The sequence below is a fragment of the Panthera pardus genome, unplaced genomic scaffold, assembly GCF_024362965.1.
Source record: "Panthera pardus isolate Hobbes unplaced genomic scaffold, ASM2436296v1 HiC_scaffold_12, whole genome shotgun sequence".
Taxonomy (NCBI): domain Eukaryota; kingdom Metazoa; phylum Chordata; class Mammalia; order Carnivora; family Felidae; genus Panthera; species Panthera pardus.
In genome coordinates, this window is record NW_026526677.1 from 80,997,166 (window position 1) to 81,021,194 (window position 24,029).

The 24,029-nt window shown below is 33.1% G+C and overlaps 1 protein-coding gene across 2 annotated transcripts in view; it reads left to right on the forward strand.

Moving 5' to 3' along the window:
* Positions 1–24,029, forward strand: part of CNTN5 (contactin 5) — a 1,357,742-nt gene that overhangs the window by 521,319 nt on the left and 812,394 nt on the right. Inside the window, exon 3 of one of the 2 annotated variants that reach the window (XM_053900236.1) lies at positions 10,179–10,303. The exons of the other annotated variant lie outside the window; for it this stretch is intronic. The gene's annotated coding sequence lies outside the window, so the exon portion shown is untranslated. The remainder of the gene's footprint in view (positions 1–10,178; positions 10,304–24,029) is intronic. 2 annotated transcript variants of the gene reach the window in all.

The window sequence follows — 24,029 nt, forward strand, 5'->3', positions numbered from 1 at the left end:
TCCCTTTATCTGATTTTTTTTTTATTTTGAGAAATTATTTAACAGGTTTACATCCTAAATATCTACTATCTATCCTATCCTCTCTGTCATTACTTTTTGCACTTGTTTTCAAGTCCTTTTTAATTTTTACCTGGAATTTAACAAGCATGGTTCTTACCAGGATTATGATAGACATATTCCTTCATAACCTCTCCTCTTTGTAACTCTCCATCTTTCTTCCTTCATACCTTTCATTGCCTCAATATATTTTATTATTCCATGCCTGCAGTGTTTGCACACACTAAGCTCTAGAATGTGAGGAAACCTGAATCCTGTCACCACTTTGGTTTGTCAGAACTGGCTGACTCATTCTTATTCATTGCTATACAAGCAATGTTTATTACCAGAAAAGATACTGATTTACCCAGGTAAAAGAGGGCATTTTTTTCTGTTAAGGTGATGATAGGATCCCCAGCCTCCAAAGATCATGCCTTCTTACACACCTAGAAGCTATTATTTTTTCCAAATTCAGTTCATACATAATCTAATCACACCCAGGAAGCTTTCCAAGCTTCTATGAATGTGAAATAAGACCCTCTATTGATGTGTCCTAATGTAGTACCAGTCAGCACAATTGTGGATTTGTCTTTCACCTTTGCTAAACTGCAAGCTACTACAGGACAGAAACTGGATCTTTTATTTTGTTTTCCTCAACCTCGACTAATACTGTGCCTGGCATATAATGGATATTTGATATATAGACATACAGATCACTATAATATATAGTTTCTACTTTCCTTGGTATAATCCATTTTAGTTAATAACTTCAATAAATATGAAATGAATTGAGTTAAATTAAGTAATTATTATGGTTTGAATTATAATGCATCTGTAACAAAGACTTAGTTTAATAAGATGACTTATATGTTCCTTTTCTGTATTCATTCTTTGCTTAATATTTATGTGTTAATTTCTATATTAGTTGTTTGGCTCACAAGTTTTTCTTCACTGACATTCAAGTTAATGGTTTTGATTCTAAATCTGTATCAAACAGGGGCTGATCAGTTCAAGATAATTTTAAAATGAGCAAGCAACTAATATTTTTCAAAAAGATTTTTGCCATAACCTAATATTTTGATGAAAATCCTACCACTTAGAGGTTTAGAAAAGTACCTTTTCTCTCATGTGCTCCAAAAGAAATTAAAAGATGGTTATACAATAAGTGACCTATTAACAGTTCAGAACTTTGCTTCAATATTTTTACTGTTTTGTTTTCATGGAAGGTTCTATTTTGAATGGAACTTTGAATTTTAAATAAGTTACTATGAGATCAAATAAAATTTGGGGAAGGTATTATTCAATCTCCGAGTAAAATGTTTTCTGCTTTATGATACTTCTCTTTGCTGACTCCATAAATTTAACTACTTATTTCTAGGGGCTTCCATGATATTGAGATTGGATTATAGTTTGTTGCCTTTGATGCTGCTTTCCTTAATCAACCATGAACTCCTTGAGTGCAAAGAATGCTGTTTGTTGCTCTAAAAATTCTGAGAAAGGAAAGATGTAAAAATGTAGGGAAGCAAAAAAGGAGGCAACAATAAAATAGTCTCTGAATATTTTTGCAGCCATTTAGTAAATTTTTATCTCAAGTCCTATTTCTCCCTTTATTGACCTCTGATTGGCTCTGTATCTACCAGGATAGCATCCTATCTGTACTTTTTGTGTCACAATAGTTTTCAGTCTTTACAACCATTGTATCTATCATTTCCCTCAAGCAGTTCTGTGAACTAGCTGTTTGTAAGGAAGCATTTGATTTAATTAATTCACATTAGGACAGATAACTATTAGCTGTTTTTACATGGTATTCTATTAAAGTTTTAGCATATAACAGAAAGACATATTAATACAAAGCAATGAATCTCTATCTTCATCCATTCAGACTTCTATAACAAAATACCATAGATTGAGAGGTTTATAAACAACAGAAACTTGTTGCTCACAGTTCTGGAGGCTGGAAGTTCAAGATCAGGGTGTCAGTATGTTCTAGTTCTGGTGGGGACCCTCTTCTGGGTTGCAGATTGCCAACTTCTCTTCGTATCCTACATTATGCAGAATGGGCTAGGGAGATCTGTATAAGGGCATTGTTCCCTATCATGAAGGCTCTGCCCTCTTGACCTAATCACCTCCCAAAGACCCACCTCCTAATACTATCACCTGCAGGTTAGGATTTCAGTATATGAATTTGGGAGGTGTAGCAGAATCCAAACATTCAGAGGATACTAATCTCTGTGGAAATTAGCTGTCTAATTATGGGCTAAAGGGCATTGATTATCAGTACCTGTCACTGTCATGCTCTGATTAATATTTTCAGAAGAGAGAGAGAGTATGCTCACTAATTTTAGAAGGTAGTATTACATGGACAGAATAGAATTTTGAGAGATCAAAGGATTTTTTTTCAGCATAATTTTTGAATAATTCACCTTGGTTATATAAATGGTAGGCCCAAACAGAAAGCAAGCAAAAATTTTGGTATGCAGGATAAACCCAGATTTGGGGACATTTTATGGGCCTCCCAGCTGTCTGTTTCTTTATGTATGCAAGTCTTGGAGGCTAGAAGATCACACAATTTTATCCTCCCCTCTCTCTAAATAATACAGACATTCCAGTTTAGGGTTTAAAAAATATGTATTATAAAACCTTTGCATTCTTTAAGCCAGTGGAACTACAGGCCTCATTGCATTGCTGACGGGTCTTTCTCCTCTCCTCACTTAAAATTTTCTGAACCTGATCAGCAAGAAGAATTTTACCAGGCTCGTGGTCATTGGTCCATAAATGAATGACACTTTCCAGACCAAGGGCTAACTAATCACCAAGTCCGAATGCTGTGTGGGTTTACTGTATGTGTGCGTGTGTGTGTGTGTGTGTGTTTACTTTTCAAAGTCGTAACAGATCAGGTGCCGTGGCTTCTGCCTTCATATTTGAGCTGCTTGACTAAACAAGAGGTAATCCCTCACCTGAGGCTATCACATTATGCATTCCAGCTTGTTGCTCTGAGTACTTTTGACAGCACTAACATTTGGTAGTGGTGCTTGATCTTGGGCTTTTTGATCTGAGTGGCATGGCTTGTCTTCATGCTCATCATTCCTTGGTCAGCAAAATAGTTTGGGAGTCTTGTTCAGGAAATGGGCCAAAAAATGAACATCTCCCCCCAAAATTATTTCAATGTTTGTGAATAATTGTGTTTAAGAAGTCAAAATGCTCTCTCAATGTGGGGGCACAAGGTAGTGATTCTTCAATGTTGTAACTGTCTTGTCCTCCCTTTAAAATGTGAATGTTATACAGATTTTTATACATAAAGTCTTTATCTTTTTGAAGTGAAGGCTGGTTCACACCCCTCTCTTGCATCCATATTTCCAAGTATCACTGCCTCCTATTTTTCTTAGTATTCTGTGTTGCTATTTGTTTTAGATAGATACTTTGTATTTTAAATAATAGTCATTGAAAATGTAAGTAAATATATATCAAAAATGAAATAAATATATATATCAAAATATCAAATATATCAAAAATGAAACCTAGCAATAGCATTTGTGTAGGAAGATTAAAAGTGTTGTTTTCTCATCTGAACTTTCTTTAATAAATCATATTTTATTTGTAGAACTATGAATTTTAATGCAGCAAATAAATATGATTATATAAATAATATTTATAAATGCCATTTTAAAGTTTTTATCTGTGGACTTCATAATAGTAATTCTAGGAATCTACTTGAAGAAAATAAACAGAAAACCCAGCAAAATCATTGGATTATTTAGTATGGGGAAAATTTAAATAATCAAATGCCCCAAGGTGAAGTAATTGATAACACCATAGTAGAGAAACCTAAGGAAATATTCTATGGTCATGGAAAATTGTGTTTAGTAAAAGTATCTAAGGAGATAAATGTGCTATTTATATAGAAAGGCAGAATATAACTTCTGCCATATGAAATGATCTAAAATAATTTTATTCAAATATGTTGATCCCCAATTTCAGCAGGAAATATATTGCACATATGACCCTCATATACAGATAAATAAACATAAAAATTAAAAAAAATCAAAGTAGGGCACCTCGGTGGCTCAGTTGGTTAAGTGTCCAACTCTTGATTTCGGCTCAGGTCATGATCTCATGGTTTATGAGTTGAGCCCTGCATCAGGTTCTGCACTGACAGTACAGAGCCTGCTTGGGATTCTCTCTCTCCCTTCTCTCTCTGTCCCTATCCTGCTCATGCTATCTCTCAAAATAAATAAATAAACTTAACAAAATTCACATCAATCGTCATACTAATGCATATAATGCACACTGACATTTTCTTTTATCCTTCTCTTTTAATTTTTTAAAGAATTTTTGTGTTCTATTAAATTGATTTCTTAACCAACAAATGAGTTATGACATGTAAATAACCCAATACTGATCTAAACTATGTAAATTATATATTCTGAAACTATTCTAGAAAGCAATAAGACATGATATTAAAATTTTTATATCTCAGCACCTGGATTTGGTATATTTTAATTTTTTCCTCATTCTGTTCTGAATTTTTAAAAATACAATATTGGTGAAAACAGCATAATGTACATAGTTGTTTAATCACTCTATTGTAAACCTGAAACTAATGTAACATTTTATGTCAACTATATTTGAATTTAAAAAATAATAATAAATATGATAAATAAAATTGCCAAAAATATTGACAATACATGACTCATTTTTCACTTACCATATTTTTTCATCAAGTGTAAATATGTTTTACATTTCAAAGTTGCATTTCCTCCCAGTTTTCAGTAGGGCAGGGAGCTACTAATTCCCATAGTATTTTCTTGGACATAGTAAATTTGAGGTAAATCACTGATACATAAATGAATGAGTGGATGAGTAAGTGGATGAATGGCATTTGTAACAACTTAAATATCTTTTATAATGTAAATATAATATAAATTTTAATTTTTTCCCTTATTTACCTCATTACAGAGCACCATAAGTTCTACTAATATGGGAATTAATGTAGACAAAAATCCTTGACATTTTCTTGTTCAAAATGAACTGTTGCCCAAAATATGTGTTCAGTGTTAAGACAGAGTTATATTCTGTTGCTACTGTATAAAATGCCATATTCTTATTACTGAAGAACACAGGTGCTGAAATCCAGGCTAACCATAGTGTGAATCTTGGCTATATGACTGTCTAAATATGTCACTGGAGAGTTTATTGGTTTCAGTGAGAGTAGTGTGCTTCTTCTGTTGTAGAATGAAAATAAAATTTGCCTTATAACTTTTTTGAATAATCAAGGAATTAATATGTGCAAAATGCCTAGGTTTGTGGCTGGCACATATGTTAAATGCCTTATTTTCCTCTTCCTCAACTGCTTAAAGAACATTTAAAAACATTTCTAATAAAAAAAATTGCTGACATCCAATTTAAAAATATATGAAACCATAGGTTTTAAAAATGTAGGCTTTTAGGTCAACCCATGAATTAGTTGCAGCAATACACAAGGTGAAATTTTAATATAAAAACAGGAAGTGTAAAAATAAAGTGGAAAAAAAAGAAAAAAAAACTGCAGCCAATACAAAAACATGTGGGAGATGTTTGGTTACATGATGTGGGGCAAAAATCTCTTAGAAGCAAAAGTAGTTGGTTGAATATAAACCATCACACAGTTACAGTTACAAAAAAACTGAATGCTCACATATACCTCAGAAATTTAGCTAATGAGAATAGACAGTATTATGTGAGTTCAGTCATAGATTCCCTAAAATCCTCATTTGAAAGTAAGATTGTTGTCATTATTGTATTTTGTTTGTTCTTTTGTTCATTTTTAGTTTCATAAGAAACTGAAAGTCCTTTTTCCAGAGTACATGAAAATTGTTAAAAATTTTGTGAATATTAAAAATATGGCACTTAATAAAAGAAGAAACTAGGGTTAATATAATACAGATCCCTATGCACATCCAAAATAGGAATGGAAAATTGCTCCTTGTGTTCACTGAAAAAAAATATAAGAATATTGGTTATTTTAGCAAAAGGGAAAAAAGTGCTGTTTTATTAATTTTAAAGAAGAAATGAGCAAAATATGTGATAAAAATATTTGGTTGATGTTTTTGAAATCTCATAAATTAGTATCATAACGTCCAGAGTTTTAATATATTCTTGAATAATACTCTTTTATGCGAACAACCAAATATAAACAAAAAGTCAAGAAACCAATGAAAAAATAAAAAAAATATATTATAGATCATTGAATTTTTCTTAATATATTAGGTTATATATTAATTTCATGAGTTAATGTCTTAATGTAGAAAAAGTATTTCCATGATAATATAAAAAACTTGAACAACTTAATAATGAGAGACAACACTGCCCAACAGGTAAGCTCAGAAACACCAGGCATGGGTTCAAATGCTGCTCCATCTGTTACTAGATCGAGGATTCTATATGCAATTTTGCTTAAAATCTCTTTGCCTCAACATTTTTTGAAATGGAGATTAAAATAATACCTGTTTATTTTGTAAGGCTTAAACCAGTCAATATATGCATATTACATAAAATAATATTTGGCACGTGGTAAGTTCTTAATACATTTCAACTGTTATAATTACTAGAGAAAAATAGAGGATGAGCAACAAGTATGCTCAAAAAGGAATGTAAATGGGCCACAAGTATATAAACTCTAGCCAACCATGCTCATAAACAAATAAATGTAACAATGAAACACCATCTTTGACACACTGATTTAATGACTTCTGTTGATATAAGTATGGGGGAGAGGGACTCACACTCTAGGTAAGAGTGTAAATTGATATAACCTTTCTTGAGGGCAATTTAGAAATTGCAACCAAACTAAAGCTCACATGTCTTTCAATCTAGAAATTCTACTTCTAAGATTACTGATATTTAAAATTTCTACAATATTGTTAATGTAAAACTAATGGATGTAATATTGTAATTATAGTATAAGTTGTATATGCTTCAAATCAGTATATATACACACTCATACATTATATATATATATAACATATATATATCATATATATATAACATATATATATCATATATATATAACATATATATATCATATATATATAACATATATATATATATCATATATATATATGTTTATATATGCAATGAAATTTACTGGAAAGATAAACTAAACATTTTAGATAATGATTACTCAGAAAGAGTGGAACTATGGAGGGTGGAACCAGCTGTGGTGACAGGAAGGGAGACACAACATTTTCATTTTACAGCTTTAAAAAAAAATTAACTTGTGCAATTTTCACAGTATAAATAATTACATTTAAACAATTTCAACTATAAATTATCATCACACTGGCTAAGCAAAATAGAAATAAATAATTGAACAAAAAGGACATTTAGAAAACTCTATTTATCTTCAACTTTCTTTTGCTTCAATTTTTATGCTTATATATATTTGTGGAACAAATTATTTTACATATTTTTCATTAGAAAAGCAATGGAGAGAGGATAACACTGCTAAATGTGGGTCCAGCCCACAATAATTTTATAAAAAAAATAACAGTGGTCAAAATTCTTGAGGTTTAGATAATTTTTGGTAAATATACACAAAACTAGAATTCATATTAATAGCCTGAATGGATTTCACTGAGTTCCAATTAAAAAAAAAATTACCTTGTTTTCTTGAAATCCTCTATAGCTCTACACAGGAGCTCTAGGATCAGAGGAATAATGTATTTTTGTAGTGTTATATAAACACTTGATCAAGTGACCAGGATATTGTCTGTGTTTTTCATCATTACATTTCTTGTCTATATTGACATTAGTATTTTATTTATGATAGTATATAATTACTAAAACATAAAATTCACTTAGAGAAAATGGATGCAGTTTGTAAGGTTCAAAGTGGGAAGGAATATCTTAAAAATATGAAAGCTTAAATTTAATCTACTCCTTCAGTAATCAGTCTGTTCAAATTCTGATTTGCATATTAGGGATCAGCAGTAAGCCATAAATGGCATGCATCTCCTATATGTAATGATGTTGTATTAAAAATATCTTTAAACATAATATGGAACCTTAAAATTAGCTCATCATGTGGTGAATATTTTATATTAATTACTATTATCCTTATACAAACTGGATAATTAACTATGCTTTAGAAGATATTTATTTTTAACTACATTGTAGAAAGTCATGTACTTAAGTCAACACAAATGTGTAGGTTTGTAATTTTTTTAAAGACAATAGAACAAAATTATATCAATATATTGTGCTAAATTGAATGTTTTCTGGTCAGCTAGGTTTTTCTGGCAATTTCCCTATAAAAGAAAGTGATTCACATATAATGGATTGTGGTATGCACAGAGCAGTTAGTACACAATTTGAGATATCATAAGTAACAGAATAAAAATAAAAAACACTAACTGATGAGAAAATGGTTAATTTAGCAATGTACAAGTCATAACTCCTATTTGTCTTTTATTCATAAGTTAAAAGTAAAGCTGTAAACAGCAAGACATAACAATGAAAAATTATTTTTATCATTTTCATGGTCTTTCTTATATCACTGTTCTAAACTATAGAATTTTCTCAAATTAATAGATATTAAACAATATGTTATATTTGTGAAAATTTCCCTTTATAACCTTGGGCAATAAAATTAATATTTGTCTCAATTTTTAAAAATATTTATTATTTATTTTGAGAAAGCCAGAGTGCAAGCGGGGGAGGGGGAAAAAAAGCAAGGGAGAGAGAGAATCCCAAGCGAGCTCCACACTCAGCATGGAGCCGGATGCGGGGCTCAAACCCAAAATGTGAGATAACAAACCCTGAGATCATGACCTGAGCTGAAATCAGGAGTCTGATGCTTAACCTACTGAGACACCCAGATGCCCCTATTAGATTCAAATTGTTTGTCAAGAAAAGGTCAATTTCATACAGATACTCTAATCTCTGAGATAAACATATTCTTTCAGTTTTGTCTCCTTTTGAAAAGTTGAATGGTGAACAAAATAAATAATAAAAATCACATACACCTATACACAAACATACACACATACACACCCACACATGCCCCTGTCATCCAAACTGTTAACATGAAGCCAATGACACCAATGAAATAGTGACTCAAAAATGAGAATTTCTTGGGGCACCTGGATGGCTCAGCTAGTTAAAGTGTCCAACTTTGGCTTACGTCATGATCTCACACTCTGTGAGTTCAAGCCCTGCGTTGGGCCTTGTGCTGTAGCCTGGATCCTGCTTCAGATTCTGTCTCCCTCTCTCTGCGCCCTTCCCCTCCTTGTACTCTGTCTCTCTCTCAAAAGTAAATACACATCAAAAAAAAATTTTAATGATAATTTTTCTTTGCTGTTGATAGAATTTTAAAGACATGTGCTTTTAGAATAATGTAAAAATTCCACTTTTAACTCAATCCTGGATTTGAAAAAAAATTTTGGCAATTTATTTTACTTTTTAACAAAATTTAATCTCACATGCAAAATTTTTGATATTAAAAGATGTAAGAACCTGCATTTTTCCCATTTCATTTGGAATGCACATAAAAATTACACTGTGAGTTATTTGTGTTAGATGGCATTTTGTAAGGGATTTGGTTTAATCAAACAAGCAATATGATTAGCAGTTTATACAATGAAATATGAATTGTCACTAATTGTAATTGACATTAAGAGTTTCTCTGATTCTTTTAAATTATCTGATAATTAGAAGAAAAGGGTGAAGGAAGCTAAATCTGAATTTCTCCTACTAGCCTAAACAATGATGGAATCTCTGTAAACGCTATCTAAATTTATTCCTTTTAACACCTTAGAACATTTTTCAATCTCTATTTTACAGATAAAGTATTTAAAAGCAAGGAGGTTAAGTACCAAGTCAGAAATATGAGAGGTATCCCACATTTATCTCTTTCTTTACCCGCAAATGCAATTAGTCACCAAGCTCTATTAAATTTTCCTTCTTAGCATCATTTTTATCAAACCCCTTTTTCTATATTTCCTCTATTATTGCCTTTGACCTTCATCACCTCTTGTCTTCATTCCTGCAACAGTCCCCAGGAAATGCAGGAGATTTTCCTCCACTGCCTCTCTATTCCTGCAGTGTAAAACTAATCACATGAATCCTTTGCTTAATGTCCTTCAGTGTGTCTCCATTTTTCATAGATGTATTTTGAAGCTCTTGCCAAGCTCTACGAGATTCTCTACATTCTGGTCCCTGCTCATCACTCAAGGTTTATTTTCACAGACTGTGCTTTGATTTTTCTCCTAGACTTCTCAGCCATCCCAAGGTAATTGCATTTCTAAATCTACTTTCTCCTGCTTTACATCTGAGTATTTTCTCACCTGTCTCTGTCTGATGTGAGCTCTCCGCCCCCGCCATCCTAATTTATACCTAATAAATTCTGTAAGTTTAATGATAATGTTACCTCCTACATGAAGCATACTCTCATCTGATATCCCAAGTCTCTGACCTATCTTACAAGTAAATTGACAACTCCTACCACACACATAATTCTATTGAGGCCACCTAACTTTTGTATAAGTATTAACTTACATGATTTTCCCTGATTATTAAACTGTGATTTCCTGAGGGCAGAACCATGTTATATTTTGTAGTCAACTGTGATAACCAGCAGAGTTCTTGTGACATAGCAGACACTGTTGTTTTGCCTGTGAAAGAATATTGTTGGAGGATATGGAGAATAGTATTTTAGATCAAGGGAAGGGCTGATAGTCACTAACACAGAAGGAAATGAATTAGGAGTCATTTCAGGCTACCCCAACAGGAATCAATTATGGACTTTCTTTCAGAGTTTTGTAATTAATGTGACTTAACCTTAATTGTTCAATATCTACATGTGTTTCTGTGGTGTGTGTGTGTGTGTGTGTGCGTGTGTGTGTGCATGCGCGCATGTGTGTATTACACATTCCAAATTTTCAGGGAACTAAATCAGTCAGGCATGCACAACTGAAATAATAACGATAATTTAGGTTATTCTAGTTAACTATGGTCGATATGTGCCATTCACAGGAAAAGAGGATAGTTGAGAGAAAGGCCACCACCTTATGAAGTGTCCACTAAAGCATTCAGTGGATTTAGCTGACTAGGTAGTGGTTAACAGGAAAAAAGAGCAGGCACATATATAAAATGTTTATCAGCTGAAAACCTGTGTATCCAGAAGTATAAAATCACTGAAACTTCTGCGACTTTAAGAGCCAAAACCACTAGAGACAAACCATCGACTAGCTCTTCAAAATTTTTCAAGACTCCTTGATCCTAAATTATGCATAAAACAATTATGGAAAAATGTTTACTTCCAAAGGAAAATAGCAACAACAAGGTTCATATTTTTATAGCAAAAATAATCTTTCTCAAGGGCAAGATGGCAACAATGGATATATTAAGTACTTGTTCAAATGTAATATAGACATCTGGTCTTTTTCTCTTATTTTGTTTTTTAAAAGTTTTTATTTAAGTTCTAGTTAGCATACAGTGGAATATTAGATTCAGGTGTATAATATAGTGATTCAGCACTTCCATACAACAGCCAGTGCTCATCACAAGTCCCCTCGTTCATCCCCATCACCTACTTCACCATTCCCCCCCCGCTATTGTTTCTTCTTAGTTTTTTTAATTGTAGTGAATGACATTGTTTTCCATTTTGTTTACAATTCGAAAAATTTGAAGTCAAACTTGGTATCTTCTTTCTCCCTCCACCACATATTTTTTTTAATATGAAATTTATTGTCCAGTTGGTTTCCATACAACACCCGGTGCTCATCCCGACAGGTGCCCTCCTCAATACCCATCACCCACCCTCCCCTCCCTCCCCTCCCTCCTACCCTCATCAACCCTCAGTTTGTTCTCAGTTTTTAAGAATCTCCTATGTTTTGGCTCCCTCCCTCTCTAATCTCTTTTTTTTCCCCTTCCTCTCCCCATGGTCTTCTGTTAAGTTTCTCAGGATCCACACAGGAGTGAAAACATGTGGTATCTGTCTTTCTCTGTATGACTTATTTCACTTAGCATCACACTCTCCAGTTCCATCCACGTTGCTACAAAAGGCCATATTTCATTCTTTCTCATTGCCACGTAGTATTCCATTGCCTCCACCACATATTTAATTCTTCACCAATTTTAATAATCAAGCCTGTATAATAGCTCTAAATATTTCTACTTTGTCCACTTCCACTGTACTTCAAATTGCCATTACCTTTCATCTGCACTAGCGAACTAGCCTCCTAACTTATAATTAACTCGTTTAAATGTATCTACTCTGCCAATCTGAATCTTTTCAATTTTTTTTCATATTTCATCTAGAGTGAAGTTTTGAAAACACAAATTTAACATATTATTATCCCATCTGAAATATTTCAGAGGGGTTCCATAGCTCCTAGAATAGAAACAGAATTCCATATAACTTGGTTCACCAGCACTCCCACATTATCTAACACCTGACTCTGCCCAATCAAACTAGTCTTGTTGCTTGCCCTGTGTACTCATTATTTTAATAATTTTAACAATAATTTTAATAAATAATTTAATGATAATTTAATAATGGTTTAAATAATGTACCTCTCATTATTTCAGGTGTTCTCTGCATCTGAGATTCTCTTTAATTACTGTTTCAATTCATTAATTTCTAATCATCCTTATCTTCTCAGTTCAAACTAACTTCCTTTTTGAAAAATTTCTTAATGTTAATTTTTGAGAAAGAGATAGACAAAGCTCAAGTTGGGGAGGGGCAGAGAGAGGGAGGGAGACACAGAATCGGAAGCAGGCTCCAGGCTCCAAGCTGTCAGCGCAGAGTCCTATATAGAGCTCAAACCCATGAACCATGAGATCATGACCTGAGCCAAAGTTAGACGCTTAACCAACTGAGCCACCCAGGCGCCCCTAAGCTAACTTCCTAATAGAAGACTTTCTTGATCTCCCTGCTAGGTCAAATTGTGATACTATACTTATTCTTACATTATTCTTACATTACCCTTATTTTTTAGCTCATGCTGCTTTCCCAAGAATCTGTCACAGAACCAGTTTTATTTCTTTTAAATGTGATTATTGGATTACCATCTATATATTACACTATATTTTAGTCTGTGAAGGCAGGAGTATGTGTGTTTCTGTTCCTAAGGTATCTAATTCATGACGATAATAAGTATGTGTTGAACGCATGTTTAAATGAATGGCTATTCACTGAAATTTTAGAGATTTCTGAATTGTAAGATATTACTTTTTTATGGCTCATGTATTTAAAAAAATTTTTTAACGTTTATTTATTTTTGAGAGAGACAGAAAGAGACAGAGTGCGAGCGAGGGAGGGGCAGAGAGAGAGGGAGACACAGAATCCGAAGCAGCCTCCAGGCTCCGGGCTGTCAACACAGAGCCCCATACAGGCCAGAACACCGAACTGAGAGATCATGACCCGAGACGAAGTTGGTCACCCAACTGACTGAGCCACCCAGGCGCCCCTGGTTCATGTATTTTTAAATAATCCATTTATTATATAAATTTTTAAATACAAAGAAAAAGTTATTTTTAAGATAATTTGAATGAGTCATTATCCTTCTATGAATTTTGTTTGTAATATATGTTCAAAGTAATACACCTATTTTTTATATTTATTAAAAACAGTTATTGACTGATAATGCTAAGTTCTGGATTTAATTCATAAATAGACAAACTTCTGCTTCTTTAAGTGAATAAAAATATGAATTTCTTATTTGGTGGCTATTCAAACTGGTCTAGGAACACACTCTTATAGTTTACGGGGGAAAAATTAGTACTCTGTGTTGTCAATAAAGTTGATATGCTCTAATTCTTACCCTAACTAGGCAGCAAGTTTCTCTGTTAGAGATCATGCATTTAATATGTTGTACTCTCCCCCCCCGCCCCAGCCCCGAAGAACCTGGAGAATTCCAGACTCTAAGTAGATAGTCAATAAATAATTTACTGTATTTTTCTTCCCACATTCATGCTCCCTTAGCTGCTTTAGATTACTTATCTGTCATTTCTGCAACAACCTTTTGTGCCAGTTCACTGAACCAGAATATTTAAATGTTTCCAAGTAGCATTTATTTTATGCTTGCCCTGGTTCTCACAGCGTATGAGAATTCAGTATAACCAGAAAAGTATTTGCTGAATTGAATATCAAAGCATTTATGTTAGATTCTTTTCTTTGGATTTATATAAAGATATTAAAATACCATAAATGTAATGTGAGAGTGCTTTCAGCTTTTAAGTAACTCAGAAAATATCTAAACACAGCAGAAGCAATTAATAACACTAAATGTTTTGGGTCTCTTCTAGATAACTGTTTTTAGTAAACTGTCATTTCTCATCTTTATTCCCTTTTCACTCCCTCCAACCCCTGCCAATGATGCTAAGGTGATCTTACATGCTTTATGCACAATCACCCTTTCCTCCTACTTCTCTTCCTCCTCCTCTTTCTCCACCCTACAACAATATCATTTATACTTAGAATTCATAGCATGAATGGAGCTTGGGAAAAGATTTGGTTGAGGGTGGACAACATCACTCCTTCAAGCCCCTTTCAGCTTCCTGATGTTGCACTTTCCAGTTAACTTGCTATATGTGTGTCTTTAGCTTTTCTGACAGTACGTTTCTACATGTAAAAAACAGAGGCATTACTTCTCATATATAACTCTCAATCTTCATCTTAAGCTTGATACCAAAAAATGCATGTGAAAATACTTTGTAAGCCCTAAAATTACATACGTTTCAGGGGATTTATTTTAATCTTATTAACATTTATGAAGAAAATCATTGTAATATTAATTATATTCAGTATGTAAAGATTCCAAATAATGAATAAAAAGGTGGTTCATTGTTTCCTTTAGAGGAGAAATATTCAAGCTAGTAAAAAAGAGCACTTTTCAAGAATAAAGTTTACTTAAAGGTAGCTTACTATTTATTTCCTACTATCACCATAGTCCTCCTTCTTACTCCTTAAGTACTGAATCCAGAATATACCTGTTACTTTGGGGGCTATAGATGGCCATGGGTGGCCATAGTCTTTCCTAACTTGTGCAAGAAGAACTCCAGTGAGTATTAGTAACCAATTTTCTCCTTGCATTTTGCTTCCCTTGGCTAGTACCTAACAGTTGCTTTAGAAAATTCACTCAAATACATTTCCCTAGGAATTAGCTTGGGATGAGTTTCTCTGTTACTAGGAAGAATAAGCAACATGTAGAAGCAATTGCTATCTCCTTTACCTTTGTAATAAGTTTCCTTCTATGAGTAGCTTCCTGATATTTAGGATATGAGGATTTGGAGCTTGGGTAATTAAGTGAAAGAATAGAAAGTACCGTTTGATGATACTCCCAACCATGAGGCCATTGAGACCCAGGTCACATCATGAGAAATCATCTTGGGGAAACTGAAATATTATGGAGAAGTTTGCTTCTTGTTTTATGAATTAGAGGCAACAGAAAGAGAAGTTAAAATACAGCATAGAGAAAGAACTTTTCCTGCCAAAACAAACAAACAAGATGTCACTGTGCGACAGACATGTGTAGAAAACATCTATATAGGTAGTCATTGAATTATTTTAAATAGCGCAAATCTATTGTTATAGGACTTTTGTCACTAGTTAGGAAGCTCATCCTAACTCATATAAGCTTTCCTTAATCATACAAAGAACTTCTTGAATTAAATCTAATAGGAACTTTTTGAGTAGAGCATGTCTTTAATCAAAACATCTTCTCCTCTAAATTATAGATATAATCGTTAAATTTATAGATATTAAAAGTGGATTATTTTTACCAAATTGATAGATTTTCATTAATTGAGACTACCCAATCTGATTTGAAATACCTGAAACTAAGTAGTTATTTAATAACAATACTGGAGAACAAGATGTTAAATATTGTTTGCAAATATGTCAAGTAATGATATTTTAAGAAAGTTTTGCTCTCATTTATGGAAAGGGAGTTTGAAAAAGAAAAAAAAAAGATGTTTCTTGTGAGAAAGAAATTCTCTAGAGGAATTCACTAAAAAAGTTACATTATTTGAAAAATATAAGTGAATTTTTAACACTTTATAATGCTATCACTGACCTTTTCAAGTTGTTTGGGTGTTCTGCTTTTTTTAGACTCAAAGGATCATATAATTAATATAGTAATAATGCAGGGGCGCCTAAGTGGCTCAGTCAGGCAAGTGGCTGACATCGCTCAGGTTATGATCTCACTGTTCCTGGGTTCAAGCCCCATGTCAGGGTCTGTGCTGGCAGCTCAGAGATTGGATCCTGCTTCGGATTCTGTGACTCCCTCTCTCTCTGCCCCTCTCCCATTCACAGTCTGTCTCTGTCTCTCTCTCAAAAATAAATAAACATTTAAAAAATTAAAAAATTATATATATATATATATATATATATATAGTAATAATGCAAAGAAGATTTTTAAGGTCATACTTTCCAGCTGCTAATTTTTCAGGGACACTCATATTTTAAAAACTGACATACATATTTATCTACTGATATTTAAAAAAAATACTTGAGTATTCATGTAAAGTTTCTTAACTCCTCTCCTGTCAGTAATCTCTGCCCCATTGATTCCATCATTTATATGCTATAATAATCACCTTTCTACATGAATCTGTTTAAGTCACAGTCCTGCTAATGACCATTTAATGACCCCTCCCTGTTTACACAATAAGTTCTAATGAAGTCTAAGGCATTTATGATCTAGGTCATAATCAAAATTTTTCTTATTTCTTTATTCACATTATGTTCCATCAAGAGCAAACCATATGCAATTGCTCACATTCTTTTATACTTTCATATTTTTGTTCTCTTTTCAATACCTGAGATTACTTTCCCTCCTTGGTCTCATAAAGTCTTTCTTGTCTTTCAAAGCCTACAACATTCAAACATTGACATTCCTCCTGTTTGCATTATGACATATGAATATTGTGTTTACTCATATAATTGCTTTTATTACACTGTACTTAAACATATTGGTAGATTTCTGTCTACACTCTGAAACTTTGGAATGAGAATAGTTGTTTATATTTGTATCCCAAGTACTGCCTACTACAAGTCTTAGCATATATTTAGGAAGCACAATTTAGAAAAGAAAAAGCAGAACATATATGGAGTAAGATAGACCCAACAAAAGGTTAATATGCTGTTGCTGTTGAATTATGCTATTGTTTTCCAGAATTTATTTGGAAGTTAGACAAGGATAGACCATTACTAATTTACAAAAGCCAATATTCTCTGAATAGCCCAGGGTCTGTTGTAACTACTTGTCTCCAGAGCTCTACTGAGCCAAAGATAAAGGCTTGGTTTTGTTAGGATTAAAGACATAAAAAGTAACAGAAAAAAAAAATAAAGAAAATAAAGCAGTCAAGTGTTCCTGCTCAATAATTTCAACACTGAAAATATTGAATAAAAATAATTGTCCAAAATATTCTTTGGTAACAGATGTTTTACGATCCTACATGCTATAGCAACAAGTAGAAAATGGTGAGTCATACCCTTTGGTTTGTATCATTTGTGACTGTGCTTTAACCTGGTTTGCCAGGTGGCTTTTTGGGGAAGTTTCACTGACTAGGTTATTAAATCTTCTGATTCTGCAAGTTTATTTTATATTTCCATAAGATGATCATTTTAAATTAATGTTGTAATGGCATCCTATTTCTTATTTAGAAAGAAAGAAAGAAAGAAAGAAAGAAAGAAAGAAAAGGAAGGAAAAAAGAAAGGGAGAAAGGGAAAAAGAATGAAATGGGCACCTGGGTGACTCAGTTGGTTAAGCATCTGACTCCTCCTTTCAGCTCAGGTCATGATTTCAGGGTTCCTGAGGTCAGGCTGTATACTGACAGCTCAGCACACCCTCTGTCTCTTTTTCCAAATAAGTAAATAATAAACAAACAAACAAACTTTACAAAAAATACTAAAAAAAAAAAAAAGGATAGATTAGTGTAGTTAGATTTTGTGTAGATTTTTCATCAAGTTTGTCAAATTAAAACTAAATCTCAAAAGTACTGATTAGTAACAGACCATCAAAACTTTTGCAGTATTGGTACAGATAAATCACGAGATAGTGCCTCCATCAATTAGGTATATTTATCCCTTTATTTACTCCCCATAAAAAACATACTAAGCTATAAAAATACTAAAACATTTCCATCTTCATATCCTAATTTTAGTCATTTAATCATTCTATGATTACATGGCTTTTAGAATGTATTAATCAGACCTCCTTAAAGAAAACTAAAATTTTCCAAAGAAATAGTCTTGTTTGAATCATTTAGAGTATAGGGCAAACATGAAAGGGATATTAGTTGATATGACTCAGTCCTCATGGAAATTATATGTAATGAAGTATATATAATATTTATTCCTGTGTTATCTTCATTTATCACAAAAAGTTAATTTATAAGGGAAGTTTGTACTTTTTTTTTTTCATCAGGAAGACGTTGTCTGTGTATTAGCAAGAAGTTATAGCAAGAGGAAAGCAAAATTGAAAACAATAGTTAATGCATCAAAAAGTGAAAGCCAAATGTGACTTTGTAGAGCAATTTGTAATTTAAAAAAATTCACAGGTTGTTTAGGAAGACCTCCAAATGCTGCTATATTTTTAGAAGTTTTGAATATTTTTTAGGTACCTAAGAAGTACAATAGTCACTATTCCCAAGGAGCTTTTAATGCACATATAAAAAGATAACAATACAAGGCTGCAACTGATGTGCTCATATATGGTTGAGATAAGTAGTATAGAAATTTTGAAGAAGTAGAATATACTTTGAATTAGGAAGATATGGGACCATTTACAGGATAAATAGACTTGAGTGAGGTGATACAAATGAGGCAACTGAGGGTGTTCTTGAACTGGCGTAAGGAGAATTAAGGTAGAGCTACAAGTTACAACTATTTGAGGGAATGCCAAGACCCTTTAGACTAGAGTAGTAGCGGGTCCACTTTACAAAAGCAAAAAGAAAAATGTAATTTTAGTCAGGAAGAGACAAGTGAAGTCAACAGAGACTTGAATATGAATTTCTGATCAGAAACACAATGACTGACCTGGTACTTTTTTTTCCCCAAAGGCATCCTTAACTAGATTATAAAGAGGGTGATTATTAATCTGATTGCTCTGAAAGGCCCAGAAACACTAGCATGAAACAAACAAACAAAAAAACAAACAAAAATCTACCTTAATTATATTAAAGCCATACTACCTTTAAAACCCATTAAACTTTTATTTTTAATGTTGTTAAATGTAAATAGCATTTTTCCTTTGAGGTAAGGAGTTCAGCTTACTAGATTTGCAATTAAAAGAATGATAACCTGAAATTCTTTTTAAGCAATGATAAAGGCTACATTAGAGCTTCTTGGTATGTTAATATTCAGTGAGGTCTGTTTCTGCTAAGCCAATAATTTGACTTAATAATAAAAAATAGAAATATATGGAAAGAAAGAAATGTAAAAGAAGAAAAGAAATAGTGTGGTTTCCTCTCAAATGCTTCAAAATAAACTTCTTCCCACTAACGTATATCAGACTGTGGGGACCAAACCTGCCAGGTGCTGTGTGGTCTCCTTTGATACTTAGAACTGCCTAAAATACCTCATTCAATTCATTAGATGACTTCATTTCAGAAATCATGCTTTTTACTGAAATCTGAAAGCAGAAAGCTCCGGAACTACTTTACAAAGAGATGAAATGGTTTATGCAAGAATAGCTCAAAAGGAATCCAGAGGCTTCTGGATTGCTTGTGGCTTCAGTGACAGTGATGCATAGATAGTTTGGGGGTATATCTCCCTAGATTAGAGCTGATCTACAAGTGAGAAACTTCAACAAATTGCCCCAATTCATAATCATTGGTGTTTGAAGTATGATGATACTTTATTAAGACAAATCAATGGACATTTATTTAGCACATACTACATACAAGGCATGACATCATATGTAGTAAGGTGTAAATCTGTGTTTACTCTTATTTCTTTACAATAGACACCTATATATTCATCATGGTTGCATTAGTCCCATTCCAAAATGAACTTGATGCTGGATGAATATATAGTGTGTAAAATTTAGCCAACATACAGAGAAACTCACTGCTGCTGCAATGTCTATTTTTGAGATCATAAAACTCTGCTCTGATGTTTTGGTCCCAGAGAGAAACCTTTACACCATTTCCACAATTGGGCCTGATTAAACACACAGGCCATGCATTTGTAATTAAACATGTACAGAGAAAACACAAAGTACCCAATTACCTATGTGCTCATTGTAAGTCTGTTAACATCTCATATGCCTCCTGAGATCCATTGCCCTTTTAACTAAGAGTGAAGCCACCTGTCTCCCCTGGGAAAGCTGGCATGTCTGAAAAAGCTGATTGTTTGCTTTTGAGCTAAATGCCTCTTCTGTTCGCTGCTTTATCTATTGATTGTACTTTAGCTTATGACTGCTTTGCCCTGAGATTTCCCCCAAGGATTAAAATCTATCTAACATTTATTTAGCAGAACCAACCCTAACCCTTAGGATTTCCTGGGAGGCGTCTAAATGACCTTTTCTTTCTTTAAGAAATTACCAGAGTATATGCACCAGGGATATGAATACTGTCCCTAGTTTAAATATCCTTCCAATCCCTTTGTGCAACTTCTGTCTTAAAATAAATGACCTGTTAGACAATAAGTGACATTATGCCTTTAAGATACAGTTTCTTTAAAGTTATAAAATAAGTTTTGATCACTTGCAACAAATTTAACAGTATGAAATAATGTAGGGGAAAACAATCCCAAGATATCCAGTCTGAATATAACAGAGACACATAGTAATTTTCTCTTTTTTCTACATATCACACAAAAGCAAGAAAGTAAATAGGCAAACAAACAAATAAAATATTCTTTCCATTTTCACTGAAATTTAAAGGTATATATCATTCATAGACTGACCTAACAAAAGCAAGTGTGACTTTACCAAAGCTATCTATGTGGAGTGAGGTGCAACAGAAGCCTTGAAAGGGGAGGTGAACAGAATGACCTTACAACTGTCCAGGTAAAGCTGGTATAATGCAAACCCAGAATTGAAAAATCCCATAATTTTCACCAAATAAGATCTGCAGGATCTATAGGGAGCAGATAGAGATCAAGCAGAAGCTGCATAGACAGTAGGTGGAAGAAAGACCCACCAACAATGATCAAACAGCCTTGGGTGCAGATGGCAGCAAAGGCAACATAATGTATATTCCTTGTAGGAAACTCCTACAGATAACTGGGCCAGCAAACCCAACTCATCCTCTGATGAATAATATAGAAGAAGTTGAAAAAGAATCAGTATAAAAATATTATATTAAAGCTTTGCCAGAACAATGATGGCATGAAACAGAAATTATACCATTCTTTTAATTTAATTTAATTTTTTAAATTTACATCCAAATTAGCATATAGTGAAACAATGATTTCAGGAGTAGATTCCTTAAAGCACCTTACACATTTAGCCCATCCCCCCTCCCACAACCCCTCCAGCAACCCTCAGTTTGTTCCTCATATTTATGAGTCTCTTCTGTTTTGTCCCCCTCTCTGTTTTTATATTATTTTTATTTCCCTTCCCTTATGTTCATCTGTTTTGTCTCTTAAAGTCTCATATGAGTGAAGTCATATGATTTTTGTCTTACTCTGACTGACTAATTTCACTTAGCATAATACTCTCCAGTTCCATCCAGGTAGTTGCAAATGGCAAGATTTCATTCCTTTTGATTGCTAAGTAATACTCCATTGTGTATATATATATATATATATATATATATATATATATATATACATACACATCTTCTTTATCCATTCATCCACCAATGGACATTTGGTCTCTTTCCATACTTTGGCTATTATTGATAGTGCTGCTATAAACATGGAGGTGCATGGGTCCCTTCGAAACAGCACACCTGTATCCCATGGATAAATGCCTAGTAGTGCAATTGCTGGGTTGTAGGGTATACCAAACATTTTACCACGACATAGAAAAAGTAACAAAACAATTGTTTCAATGCAGAAATACGAACAAATTTGAAATGCCAGAACTTGAAAAAGATGGTAAGACAACATTAATTTACTAAAATGAACTTACAGAACTCAGTACAGGAGAAAATTTTTAAATAATGAAAAAGAACAAGGACAGTAGAATGGACAATATGAAAAGCACCACAATTACCACGGAGTGTAGAAATAGAAAGGAAAGGGGTGCCTGGGTGGTTCAGTCATTTGAGCCTCTGACTCTTGATTTTGGCTCATGTCATGAATCCAGGGTCCTAAGATCAAGCCCTGGGTCAGGCTGTTTACTGAGTGTGGAACCTGCTTAAGATTCTCACTCTGTCCCTCTGCCTCTCCCCTGCTCATGCTCTCTTTCTTTCAAAAAAAAAAAAAAAAAAAAAAAAAAAAAAAAAAAAAAAAAAAAAAAAAGAAAAAAGAAAACAATTTAAAAAAAGAAATAGAAAGGAAAATAAAAATGAAAAGAAAAAAGTAAAATAGGATTAGAAAATGTTAAACACATAGCATTTACATAATTGGACTTTCCTATAAAGGTAAAGAAGCCAAAGTATTTAAATATATTTAAAAACTATTAGAGGAATAAACCCAAAATGGATTAAAGACCTAAATGTGAGCTCTGAAACCATAAAATTCCTAGAAAAAAATGGACAATAATTTGTTTGACATCTGCTGTAGAAATATTTTTCTAGATATGTCTCTTCTGGCAAGGGAAATAAAGGAAAATTAAACTATTGAATCTATACCAAATTAAACCTTCTGCACATGGAAGGAAACCATGAACAAAACAAAAAGGCAGCCTACTGAATGGGAGAATAGATTGGCAAATGACATATCTGATAAGGGGTTAATATCCAAAATATATAAAAAACTTCTATAACCCAAAACGCACACGCACACACACACACACACACACACACACACACCAAAAACAACAGCAACAATAATCTGATCAAAATGGGCAGAGGACTTGAATAGACATTTTTTTTTTCCAGAGAATATATAGAAAACTAGCCAACACAGGAAAATATGCTCAATATCACTAATCACCAGGGAAATGCAAATTAAAACCATAATGAGATATCACTGTAGACCTATTAGAATAACGTAATCAAAAACACAAGAAATAACAATTTTCGGCAAGGACATGAAGAAGTGGGAACCCTCACACACTGTTGGTGGGTAAGTATTTGGTGCAACCACTGTATGGAGGTTCCTCAAAAAACCCAAAAACAGAAATACCATATTTTCCATTAATTCCACTACTGATTATTTACCCAAAGAATACAAAAAACTAAATTATAGGGATACATGCATTCTATGTTTATGGAAGCATTATTTACAATGGCCAAGAAATGGAAGCAGTCCAAGTGTCCATCAATAGATTAAAGGGTAAAGAAGTAGTATAAATATGCAATGGAATATTACCCAACTATAAAAAAGAATTAAATCTTGCCATTTGCAAAAACATGGATGGACCAAGAAGGTATAGTGCTAAGTGAAATAAGCCAGTCATAGAAAATGAATGCAATATAATTTCACTCATATGTGCAATTTAAGAAACCAAACAAATGAACAAAGAGAAAAAAAGACAAACCAAAAAAATAGACTTAAATACAAAGAACTAACTGGTGGTTGCCAAAGAGAAGGTTGGGGGTGGGGGGATGGATAAAATAGATAAAGGAGATTAAGAGTACACACACACACACACACACAAACGCACACACACATACACATTGTTAGAGGAGTATGAGACATTTAATAAAAGCTTTTCTGGATTTTGGGTTCTTGGTATTTATCACTTTATATGCACAATGTGTTGAGGCATTTTTCTCTGACCATACATTTACTCTGTACCTAATTAGGTATTCATAATTGTATAATTGTCTTTTCCTAAAGAACTTGAAATTTTATAAACTCAAGGTCTCCTAACTTCTTGACATGTCCCTAAAGAGTTATACTACCCTACCTCAGAAGAATATAAATAAAAACTAATGGTCTATTTCTCATC